Raw genomic sequence first — 11,257 nt, 5'->3', positions numbered from 1 at the left:
TAGCTATATTTCCCTTTTTCCTGTGTTATATTGCCTTTAGACCCTTGTGAACTTAAAAGGAACCTGTCAGAGGGATTTGTGGCCCCAAAGTGACTCCAAGGTGTTATCCAGGACAGGGTCTGGTTCACAGTGATGTTCTTCTTTCTTCTCAGAGATTCAACATAAGAAAGAAAAATGCGATATTGAAAAATGCAGTAAGGAGTCATGTGGGTGGAGCCTCTCTTAAAAGGAGTCATGTGGGTGGAACCTCTCTTGAAAGGAGTCAAGTATGTGGAACCTCTCTTGGAAGGAGTCATGTGGGTGGAACCTCTATTGGAAGAAGTCATGTGGGTGGAACCTCTCTTGGAAGGAGTCATGTGGGTGGAACCTCTATTGGAAGGAATCATGTGGGTGGAACCTCTCTTGCAAGGAGTCATGTGGGTGGAACCTCTCTTGGGAGGAGTCATGTGGGTGGAACCTCTCTTGGAAGGAGTCATGTGGGAGGAGCCTCTCTTAAAAGGAGTCATGTGGGTGGAAACTCTCTTGGAAGGAGTCATGTGGGTGAAACCACTCTTGGAAGGAGTCATGTGGGTGGAACCTCTCTTGGAAGGAGTCATGTGTGTGGAGCCTCTCTTGGAAGCCGCCATGTGGGTGGAGCCTCTCTTAGAAGGCTTCATGTGGATGGAGCCTCTCTTAGAAGGAGTCATGTGGGTAGAGCCTCTCTTAGAAGTAGTCATGTGGATGGAACCTCTCTTGGAAGGAGTCATGTAGGTGGAGCCTCTCTTGGAAGGAGTCATGCCGGCTGGGCCCTCTCCTGACTCGTTAAACATCCCAACGGCCTGGTGCATCATGACAGGCCACCTCCAGTGTTCTTCAATGCATGAAGTTGGGTCTGGCTTAGATGCCACTAAGAGTGGCTTGTAAGATGTCAATCAAGGCAGGAGAGGAGCTGATTAGTGTGACTTCTCCAGGATATGACTCCACCCCCGTGACTCTTTACTGCAGTTTCAATACAATTATAGTTTTTCTCCCTCATACCAAATTTCTTACAAGATGGAAGATCATAACTGAGGACTTCTTACCAGTCTTAATAATAGGTTGGTGCTGGTTTGGATGCCTAAATTTGGCTGTCAGGTTACTTTAGAAATCAGACTGAGGATAGACAGTAGTAGGATGTTACTATTAATAATCCTATGAAGCTTGCGTATTATTGGACAAAATGTGCCTAAATACGACAATTTTGATATTTGAAGACATTCAGCAATCATTAAAATTTTTCTTAAAGGGGTTGTCTGATGAAAGCAAGTTATCGCCTATTCACATGATAGCTGATGTTATTGGTTAGTGGAGTACAAACTGCTTAGACCCGCACCAATCAGCAGAACGGGGAACTTTTATCTCTGTAAAGGGTGCTTTACACGCTGCGACATCGCTAACGATATATCGTCGGGGTCACGGGGTTTGTGACGCACATCCGGCGCCGTTAGCAACATTGCAGCGTGTGACACGTACGAGCGATCTTCAACGATCGCAAAAGTGTTAAAAATCGTTGGTTTTGGAGAGGTCGTTCAAACACCAAATATCGTTGTATGTGCAGTAACGAGGTTGTTCCTCGTTCCTGCGGCAGCACACATCGCTATGTGTGACACCGCAGGAACGAGAAACATCTCCTTTCCTGCGGCCACCAGCAATGAGGAAGGAAGGAGGTGGGCGGGATGTTACGTCCCGCTCATCTCTGCCCCTCCGTTTCTATTGGGCGGCCGCTTAGTGACGTCGCTATAACGCCGAACGAACCTCCCCCTTAGAAAGGAGGCGATTCGCTGGTCACAGCGACGTCGCTAGGCAGGTAAGTATGTGTAACTGTTCCTAGCGATGTGCCCGTGACGCACAACCGATGGGGGCGGGCACTCTTGCTAGCAATCTCGCTAGCAAGATCGCAGTGTGTAAAGTACCCTTTAGAATGGAGTTGTATAGTGCATACTTGACCACCACTCTATTCATCTACCTATGGAGCCGCAGAGCACGTGATTGACCACCAATCTAGTCATCTACAATGGTGCCACAGAATGCGTGCTTGACCACCGATCCATTCATCCCCTATAGAACCCCAGAGTGTATGGTTGACCACCACTTCATTCATCCCCTATAGAGCCTCAAAGCGGTGTGCTTTATTAATTCCCTATGTAGCTAAAAAGCATGTGGTTGACCACTGCTCCATTCATCTCATATGGAGCCGTAGAGCGTATGCTTGACCAACACTCTGGAACCGCAGAGTGCTTGCTTGACCACTGCTCCATTCATCTTCAATGGAGCCACAGAGTGTGTACTTGACCACTGCTCCATTCAGCTACTATGGAGCCACAGAGCGCGTGATTGACTACCACTCCATTCATCCCCTATGGAGCTTCTGAGTATGTGGTTGACCAAAGCTCCATTCATCCCCTATGGAGTCGCATAGAGAGTGCTTGACTACTGCTCTATTCATCCCCTATGGCACTGGTCCCCAACTCCAGTCCTCAAGGGTCACCAACAGTGCATGTTTTCAGGGTTTCCTTAGTATTGCACAGGTGATAATTTAATCACCTGCACAGATAATCATTCCAACACCCATGCAATGCTAAGAAAATCCTAAAAACATGCACTGTTGGTGGCCCTTGAGGACTGGAGTTGGGGAACTCTGCCCTATGGAGCTTCAGAGTACGTCGTTAACCAAAGCTCCATTCATACCCTATGATGCCAGAGTGTGTGCTTGACCACTGCTCCATTCATCCCCTATGGAGCCATAGAGCGTGTGGTTGACCACATCTCTATTCATCCCCTATGGAGCCACAGAGCGTGTGGTTGACCACATCTCTATTCATCCCCTATGGAGACGCAAAGCTCTGCGCTTGGCTTTTTCCAGCAAACCCATAGAGAATGCATGGAGGGGCTGTCGGGCATCCAACTTGGTGCTCCATTTTGTAAAGAGGATTAAAGTGACTTGTCAAGAGGAAAAATTCCCCATTCTGCCGATCAGTGCAGGTCCCAACAGTTAGATCCCTCACTGATCAGTAAAATATCACCTTTCCTATAGATAGCTGATAACTTGATTTTATTAGAGAACCCCATTAATTCTAAATATTCATTTTTAGCAAATTAGAATAATTTGACTCATCAGAATGGTCAGTAATAAAACATGATAATTAGTAAATGCTGAACAAGTCAATGAGGATTACTTAAAGGTAATCTGTCACCAAGTTTTTCCTTCCCCATCTGAGGGCAGCATGATGTAGAGACAGAGACACTGATTCCAGCGATGTGTCACATACTGAGCTCCCTTTTGTCATTTTGATAAAATCAATGTTTTCTCAGCCGCAGATCTAGCAGTTATACAGAGCTCATGGATATACTGGACTACCTGCAGCATGACAAGTAGTCCTCTAATAATAATCTACTGCTGATTAAACAGTGATTTTATCAAAACTACACTAAGCAGCCCAGTAAGGGACACATCGCTGGAATCAGGATCTCTGCCCCTACATTATGCTGCTCTCAGATTAGGTGGTAAAAACCTGGTGACAGATTCCCTTCAAAGGGAAAAGAACTAATGCAAATGAGAACAGAGAAGTGCACAACACTGTGATAACAAGGTAACATATGGTTATAGATCTAACCTTCCATGTAAATTAAATATACATTTATATACAGGGTGGTCCAAAAGTAGGTGACAGATTTATCAAACATGGTGTAAAATGAAACTGACTCAGTTGCCCTTAGCAACCAATCAGAATCCACCTTTCATTTTCCAAAGAGTCTGTGAAGAATGAAAAGTGGAATCTGATTGGTTGCTAAGGACAAATCTGTCACCTACTTTTGGACCACCCTGTATATATATATATATATATATATATATACTTACTGTATATCATAATAATAATAATAACAATAAATAATAAAAATAATAAATAATGCACAAAGCTAATAATGAACATGAAAGACTTTTTTTAAGTAGAACAACTATATATATATATATATATATATATATATAAATCAAGCTACATACAAGGTTATCCTGAAAAAAACAGTTGCTTCCTTCTGCTCAGGCAATGTTCCCCAGCTCTGAGGACTGGTTTATCCAGCAGGACAATGCGCCATGCCACACAGCTAGGTCAATCAATGTGTGGATGAAGGACCACCACATCAAAGCCCTGTCATGGCCAGCCCACTCTCCAGACCTGAACCTCATTGAAAACCTCTGGAATGTAATCAAGATGAAGATGGATAGTCACAAGCCATCAAACAAATAAGAACTGCTTACATTTTTGCGCCAGGAGTGGCATAAGGTCACCGAAAAGCAGTGTGACAGACTGGTGGAAAGCAAAGACGCATGAAGCTAGGATTAAAAATCATGGTTATTCCACAAAATATTGATTTCTGAACTCTTCCTGAGTTAAAACATTATTAGTATTGTTGTTCTAAATGATTATGAACTTGTTTTCTTTGCATTTCTTTAGGTCTGAAAGTAATGCATTTTTTTGTTTTTTTGACCATTTCTCGTTTTTAGAAAACAAATACAAAATTTATTGCTTGGAAATTCGGAGACGTTGTCAGTAGTTTATGGAATAAAAGAACAATTTACATTTAATATATATATATATATATATATATATCATAATACAAAAATATAAGTGAATACGGTGGAAGGTGGTCAAAAAGTTGACAGTATTTAAAATAAATAAGTGATAGCAACATATAGGCTGTACTCCTCAGGTTATTAGCAAAGGGAACACCAGCTTTATTGTTTGCTATTTAAAGTTGGTATAAATATTTAAAACTATATTGTATAGTTTAATATTATTACGTTTCCCTATGAAAACCTTTTAGCCATTTAGGGAAATATATATATTGTACTTTTTTTTGCATTAAGTATTATTACATTTCCCTCTGACAACTCTCGTGATTTAATATTAAACATAATTAAGCAGATATATATATATATATATATATATATATATATTATTTTTTTATTTATTTGGGGGTTTTGTTGCATTCAGTATTATTACATTTTCCTCTGACGACTCTTATGATTTAATATCAAACATAAATAAGCAGAAATATATATATATGTATTTAATTTTTTGCATTAAGTATTATTACATTTCCCTCTGACAACTATTGTGATTTAATATTAAATATAAATTAGCAGAAATATATCTATTTTATTTATTTTTTATTTATTTGGGTTTTTTTTTCATTAAGTATTATTACATTTCCCTCTGGCAACTCTTAAGAGTTAATATTAAACATAAATAAGCTTAAATATATATATATATATATATATATATATATATATATATATATATATATATATATATATATATATATTTGCATTAAGTATTATTACATTTCCCTATGACAACTCTTGTGATTTAATATTAAACATAAATTAGCAGAAATATATATATTTTATTTATTTTTTATTTATTTGTTTTTTTTGCATTAAGCATTATTACATTTCCCTCTGACAACTCTTGTGATTTAATATTAAACATAAATTAGCAGAAATATATATATTTTATTTATTTTTTTATTTATTAGGGTTTTTTTTGCATGAAGTATTATTACCTTTTTCTCTGACAACTCTTGTGATTTAATATTAAACTTAAATTAGAAGAAATATATGACTTTTAGAACTAAATGTTATTACTACTTTACTCATGACAACTCTAGAATTTAATACAAAAAGTACATTGTGTTCTAATTCATTTTGCAGCATCCTGAATATTATTCCCCCACCAATTCTGGTATAGTTTGCTCAGTTTGTTACTTACTCATTATGATTTTGTTACCTTTCCCGTTTTTGTCATTACGTCTGAGCTCTGCGCCTCCTTTCCACCGGAGATATGGTCAGGCTTGTCCGTTTTACTCATCTCTCCGCTTCCTTCGTTGACATTTGCTGTACGATTTTCCTCTGCTTTTTCTTTCCTCTCTTGACTTAGCCTAAATTTTAGAGCCCACGTCTCCCCGGCGTGGCAGATTAAAAATTTCCTTAATCTGCCTTCCCTGGTCTGAACCAAGAATCCCTAGGGGGATTAGTGACACTCATGGACATTTGATGTCAGTCTCCATCAGTCACTTACAGAAAGTGTGACACGTTTATAAGATTTGGGGGTCTTTGCACTAACTAGTTCCTAGTACAGAGCAGAAAGCGGAGATAATCTCAGGTGCATCTGTCAAAAGACATCTGCTAAAACCTTGAATTAATTTACTCCATAAAATGAGAGTTCTAAGTCAAGGTGAAACCTTCAACCAGTAGATGGTCTTTTACCATTGCATAATATATTTCACAACAAATAGTAGACAAACGTAAAGGGGTCTTCTGGGTCAACAGAAATAGAACTGGACTAAGCAACCAATGAAAGTGCCCTCATTTCCTAAAATATCATCTGTTCCTATTTGGTAGCTGAGATTCCGAGAGGCAAATTGGTGCAGACCATATTGTGGGAAATCAGGACACTTCTCCTTGGGTCTTTTAGCGTAATTTTTCTTGTCCTTGAGAACCTCCTTAATGGAATTTTTTTCATTGCCCCCATTAGCTATGCCCTCTTTCAGCCACTGGGGGCACTCTATGATTTAAACCTACAAAATATATATATTATCGAGTAGATCGTTAAGTAGGTCAGGTAACTTTGGACTTTATCCATATTTTTTTTAATAGAAATGAGAAATAAATCTGATCAATGCCAAACTGTTCACCAACGCCAAATGTGCAACTTCAAACCCTTAGATTTCATCTCCTGTAATTTGGACCGGTGATATATTGTGCTTTAAAATCTTGAGTCTCATCCTACATGTAATACATGAACTCAAAGCACAGAAAATAAAGCCTCCTACACTTGAACGAAGGGCAGCTAAACTTTTGAAAATGTTTTAATACACTATTGCTACTATTTGCTAGATTTCATCTATGGGACTCCAGATCCTGAGACCTCCCCAAAGGTCAAAAATTATCCGTAAGCACGAGCAAAGTGATGTACAGACTCAAAGACTTTCTACTGTGCCCGTACACTACTCTTCTACCCTACCATTTGCTAGTTTTGATCTATGGGACTCACAAATCTGAGACCCCCAATGATCATTCAGTAGCAGAAGCTCAAAAATTATCCGTAAGAATGATGTACAGACTCAAAGACTTTCTACTGTGCCCATACACTACTCTTCTACCCTACAATTTGCTAGTTTTGATCTATGGGACTTCAGAATCGGAGACCCCCAATGATCGTTCAGGAGCAGAAGCTCAAAAATGATCCATAAGCACAAGCAAAGTGATGTGTAGACTCAAAGACTTCTACTGTGCCTGTACACTACTCTTCTACCCTACCATTGGCTAGTTTTGATCTATGGGACTCCAAAATCTGAGACCTCCAATGATTGCTCAGGAGAAGAAGCTCAAAAATTATCTGTAAGAATGAGAAAGTGATGTACAGACTCAAAGACTTTTACTGTGCCCATAGACTTCTCTTCTACCCTACCATTTGCTAGTGTTGATCTATGGGATTCAAAAATCTGAGACCTCCAATGATCACTCAGGAGAAAAAGCTCAAAAATTATCTGTAAGAATGAGCAAAGTGATGTATAGTCTCAAAGACTTTCTACTTTGCCCCTACACTTCTTTTCTACCCTACCATTTGTTAGTTTTGATCACTGGGACTCCAGATCCTGAGACCCCAAATAATTATTCAGGAGAAGAGGCTCAAAAATTATCCGTAAGAATGAGCAAAGTGATGTATAGACTCAAAGACTTTCTACTGTGCCCGTACACTATTCTTCTACCCTACCATTTTCTAGTTCTGATCTATGGGACTCCAGATCCTGAGATCCCCAATGATTGATCAGGAGCGAAGCTCAAAAATTATCCATAAAAATGAGCAAAGTGATGTACAGTCTCAAAAACTTTCTACTGTGCCCCTACACTACTTTTCTATCCTACCTGTAATGCTGCCACCAGGGGGAGCCAGAGCTCTGCAGCAGAAGACACTACACAGAGCAATGAGAACCAGGAAGTGAATACACAGCGTTCTCATACACTACCTCACATCACAGCTGAGAAGCAGAGCTGCAGGGCATTCGAGCAATGGTCAGGCAGGCTGGGTCAAACACCGTACGGGCAGAAGCAGGACCGGAGGAACGAGCAGAAGCGGAGTCAAAGTCAGGCCAAGGTCAGTACCGGAGGAAGCAACCGAGTGGGGAAATAGGAGAGGGGACAGAGGACAGGAGGGACGACCAGGGGATGGAACACAGACAAGGGCACGGGGGCACAAGAACAGACAGATCAGGATATCACTCACAGGACCAGCAATCACTGGCAAAGCAGTGCTAAGCTTATAGTCGGCGCTGGTTCACTGGAAATGTCAGCTTTGAAGGCATCCAGGGTCCGGAAGTGAGGCCCGAGAGAAGGGTCCGCCCCCTAGCCATGTGGATGGGGAGGTGAACCATGACACTACCATTTGCTAATTCTGATCACTTGGACTCCAGATCCTGAGACCCCCGATGATTGTTCTTGAGCAGAAGCTCAAAAATTATCCATAAAAATGATTTCCCAACATTGGTTATAATATGACAAATTGTCCAATTATTTGGGTAATAACCCAAAGGTTAGGCTGGTAAGGCTGACCCAAAGGACCGATCTGAAACAATCACAGGCTTTAAACATTTATCAGGAAATCATTTTATTTTGCACAGAGCATTTTTGTAGGAAAACAATTGTATTCCACACATAGAAGCAGAGGCAGAATGATCGAGGTCGCAGGGATCGCATCGGGCTCGAAGGTGTAGGGGGCTCACCAACCCCAACCCCTGCTTCAGCAGGATGTGTGTCCGAGGCTGCACATTCAGCTGAAATGCATCGCGGTGCGGAGACCCGTCAGGTCCCTGTACTGCGATACATGCTGCCAGCCAACCAGAAGCTGGCAGATTTCATCTGTGTCCCAGTGACTGAGGGCAGCACATGACAATGATGTCATGCGTTGCAATAGCACCGACACCGTTGAAAGCTGCCGTCCAATGTGCACTGTCTACACAGGAGGACACTGCGTGACGTGGGAGCCAGGGACAGTGAATACAATGTTTTTTGCATTAGTCAGAACAGAGACATATTTACCAGGATAGGGACAGTAGATACTAGGAAGGTGACAGTATATACAAGGAGGGGGACAGTATATAGCAGGAGGGGCCCAGGATGGGGACATAGATATCAGGATGGTGACATATATACCAAGACGGGGACATATTTACCAGGATGGGGTTATATATACACCAGGATGTGGGTTAGAATGGGCAACATATATACTAGTATGGGGGACATATATGCCAGGATGGGGACATACTTACCAGGATGGGGGGGATATATACCAGGATGGGGACATATTTCCAAGAAAGGAGAACAGGATGAGGGACATTCCTACATAATGGGGAGGGGCAACGCGTATGTCTTTATAGGATATAAAATGCTAAATAAATACATACATATATAAACATCTGACCAACATAAGGGGGGTTAGGTCCAAATTTTGTACCAGGGCCCATTAAACTCACTGCAAAGAAATGTTGGGTACCACAAATCTACATACTGTACATACAGTGCCTTGCTAAAGTATTTGGCCCCCTTGAATTTTTCAACCTTTTCCCACATTTCAGGCTTCAAACATAAAGATAAAAATTTTAATGTTATGGTCAAGAATCAACAACAAGTGGGACACAATTGTGAAGTAGAACGAAATGTATTGCTTATTTTAAACTTTTGTAACAAAGAATAAACTGAAAATTAGGGTGTACAATATTATTTGGCCCCTTTACTATCAGTGGAGCAAACTCACTCCAGAAGTTCATTGAGGATCTCTGAATGATCCAATGTTGTCCTAAATGACTGATGATGATAAATATAATCCCCCTGTGTGTAATCAAGTCTCCGTATAAATGCACCTGCTCTGTGATAGTCTCAGTGTTCTGTATAGAGCACAGAGAGCATCATGAAGACCAAGTAACACAACAGGCAGGTCCGTGATACTGTTGTGGAAAAGTTTAAAGCTGGATTTGGTTACAAAAAGATTTCTAAAACTTTAAACATCCCAAGAAGCACTGTGCAAGCGATCATATTGAAATGGAAGGAGTATCATACCACTGCAAATCTACCAAGACCCGGCCATCCCTCAACAATTTCATGTCAAACAAGGAGAAGACTAATCAGAGATGCAGGCCCATGATCACTCTGGATGAACTGCAGAGATCTACAGCTGAGGTGGGAGAGTCTGTCCATAGGACAACAATCAGTCGTACACTGCACAAATCTGGCCTTTATGGAAGAGTTGAAGAAAAAAGCCATTTCTCAAAGAAATCCATAAAAAGTGTTGTTTAAGGTTTGCCACAAGCCACCTGGGAGACACTCCAAACATGTGGAAGAAGATGCTCTGGTCAGATGAAACCAAAATCGAATTTTTTGGGCACAATGCCAAACGATATGTTTGGCGTAAAAGCAACACAGCTCATCACATTGAACACACCATCCCCACTGTCAAACATGGTGGTGGCAGCATCATGGTTTAGGCCTGCTTTCTTCAGCAGGGACAGGGAAGATGGTTAAAATTCATGGGAAGATGGATGGAGCCAAATACAGGACCATTCTTGAAGAAAACCTGTTGGAGTCTGCCAAAGACCTTTCAACAAGACAATGATCCAAAACATAAAGCAAAATCTACAATGGAATGGTTCACAAATAAACGTATCCAGGTGTTAGAATGGCCAAGTCACAGTCCAGACCTGAACCCAATCAAGAATTTGTGGAAAGAGCTGAAGTCTTTAAAGGGAACCAAACATCAGGATTTTCGTGTATAAGCTGCAGCCAGTGCAGTACTGGCACTATCATGCACAGTGTGTACATACCATCAGGGGGCAGCTCGGGTGTTTAGGCAGTGAAATACAACTTTATAAAGTTTGAAATTTCGTGCACTTTTTCATTGACGTGTGCACCTCTGCAGATAATGTCCGGGCGGGTTATGCAGGAGTTCCCCGCCCCCCCACCAGCCTGTTCCTCCCTCTCTCCTGATGTCCGGGCGGGTTATGCACGTGTTCCCCGCCCCCTCGCGCCGCCTGTTCCTCCCTCCCTCCCTCTGGCTGTATGTAAATATCTAATCTTCAGAAACATGGCGCCGGAGTGGGCCTCTGCGCATAGCGCTTATCTCCGGCGCCATGTTTCTGAAGCCCCCGCATTACACAACTTGGTGTCTGAGAGGGCGGCGCCACA

The sequence above is a fragment of the Anomaloglossus baeobatrachus genome, chromosome 9, assembly GCF_048569485.1.
Source record: "Anomaloglossus baeobatrachus isolate aAnoBae1 chromosome 9, aAnoBae1.hap1, whole genome shotgun sequence".
Taxonomy (NCBI): Eukaryota; Metazoa; Chordata; class Amphibia; order Anura; family Aromobatidae; genus Anomaloglossus; species Anomaloglossus baeobatrachus.
This window is presented reverse-complemented; position numbering follows the sequence as displayed.